The following is a 2,500-nucleotide window of genomic DNA, read 5'->3' on the forward strand; positions in this document are numbered from 1 at the left end:
GAAATTTCTAAAACTGTTTGAATCATGTCTGTGAGTATAACAGAACTTATTTAGCAGGTCACTCTCTTTTCAATGGGTTTTTCAACTAATCGAACAAAAGGACCATTTGTGATGTTTATGGGACATATTGGAGTGCAAAAGAAGCTCGTCAAAGGTAAGGCAAGAATTATATTTTTATTTCTGCGTTTTGTGTCGTGCCTGCAGGGTTGAAATATGCTTTACTCTCTTTGTTTACTGTTGTGCTATCCTCAGATGATAGCATCGTTTGCTTTCGCCGAAAAGCCTTTTTGAAATCTGACATGTTGGCTGGATTCACAACAAGTGTAGCTTTAAGCGTCCCACATATCCCAGAGAGGTTAAGCACCTTCTCCAAACTCAGCCATCTCACGTTTGTGTTGTAAGAGAGATTTGCATGACCCGACTCTGTTTCTTCCAACAGTGAGACAAACTGCCTGTGGTTTTAAAGGGACCTGAAGTCGGAGATTGCTGAGTTTTTGCAAAGGAAAGGACAATATGTAGATTTCCCTCAACTGCAAGATAAAGTTGCAGTTGGTTGATTTTGAGTTCAACGTGGACATCATGGCCCCCATGAATGAACTGAATTCCAAACTACAAGGGAAAGGCCTTTTTTGACATCAGATGTAAAGGATTGTTAAAGCCTTCAAGGGAAAATGACTCCTCCTGACCCACCAAGTAAAAGCCAATAATCTCGCCTACCTTCCGACACTACTAGTCTGTTCCCTATCAGATGACCTTCTGACACTACTAGTCTGTTCCCTAACAGATGACCTTCTGACACTACTCGTCTGTTCCCTATCAGATTACCTTCTGACACTACTAGTCTGTTCCCTATCAGATGACCTTCTGACACTACTAGTCTGTTCCCTAACAGATGACCTTCTGACACTACTAGTCTGTTCCCTATCAGATGACCTTCTGACACTACTAGTCTGTTCCCTAACAGATGACCTTCTGACACTACTCGTCTGTTCCCTATCAGATGACCTTCTGACACTACTAGTCTGTTCCCTATCAGATGACCTTCTGACACTACTAGTCTGTTCCCTAACAGATGACCTTCTGACACTACTCGTCTGTTCCCTATCAGATGACCTTCTGACACTACTAGTCTGTTCCCTATCAGATGACCTTCTGACACTACTAGTCTGTTCCCTATCAGATGACCTTCTGATACTACTAGTCTGTCCCCCATCAGATGACCTTCTGACACTACTAGTCTGTTCCCTATCAGATGACCTTCTGACACTACTAGTCTGTCCCCCATCAGATTACCTTCTGACACTACTACTCTGTTCCCTATCAGATGACCTTCTGACACTACTAGTCTGTCCCCCATCAGATGACCTTCCGACACTACTAGTCTGTTCCCTATCAGATGACCTTCTGACACTACTAGTCTGTTCCCTATCAGATGACCTTCTGACACTACTAGTCTGTTCCCTATCAGATGACCTTCTGATACTACTAGTCTGTTCCCTATCAGATGACCTTCCGACACTACTAGTCTGTCCCCCATCAGATGATCTTCTGACACTACTAGTCTGTTCCCTATCAGATGACCTTCCGACACTACTAGTCTGTTCTCTATCAGATGACCTTCTGACACTACTAGTCTGTTCCCTATCAGATGACCTTCCGACACTACTAGTCTGTTCGCTATCAGATGACCTTCTGACACTACTAGTCTGTTCCCTATCAGATGACCTTCCGACACTACTAGTCTGTTCCCTATCAGATGACCTTCCGACACTACTAGTCTGTTCCCTATCAGATGACCTTCCGACACTACTAGTCTGTTCCCTATCAGATGACCTTCTGACACTACTAGTCTGTTCCCTATCAGATGACCTTCCGACACTACTAGTCTGTTCCCTATCAGATGACCTTCCGACACTACTAGTCTGTTCCCTATCAGATGACCTTCCGACACTACTAGTCTGTTCCCTATCAGATGACCTTCCGACACTACTAGTCTGTTCCCTATCAGATGACCTTCCGACACTACTAGTCTGTTCCCTATCAGATGACCTTCCGACACTACTAGTCTGTTCCCTATCAGATGACCTTCCGACACTACTAGTCCGTTCCCTATCAGATGACCTTCTGACACTACTAGTCTGTTCCCTATCAGATGACCTTCCGATACGACTAGTCTGTTCCCTATCAGATGACCTTCTGACACTACTAGTCTGTTCCCTATCAGATGACCTTCCGACACTACTAGTCTGTTCCCTATCAGATGACCTTCCGACAATACTAGTCTGTTCCCTATCAGATGACCTTCTGACACTACTAGTCTGTTCCCTATCAGATGACCTTCTGACACTACTAGTCTGTTCCCTATCAGATGACCTACTGACACTACTAGTCTGTTCCCTATAAGATGAGCTTCCGACACTACTAGTCTGTCCCCCATCAGATGACCTTCTGACACTACTAGTCTGTTCCCTATCAGATGACCTTCCGACACTACTTGTCT

Source organism: Oncorhynchus tshawytscha, linkage group LG25 (assembly GCF_018296145.1).
Source record: "Oncorhynchus tshawytscha isolate Ot180627B linkage group LG25, Otsh_v2.0, whole genome shotgun sequence".
Lineage (NCBI taxonomy): Eukaryota > Metazoa > Chordata > Actinopteri > Salmoniformes > Salmonidae > Oncorhynchus > Oncorhynchus tshawytscha.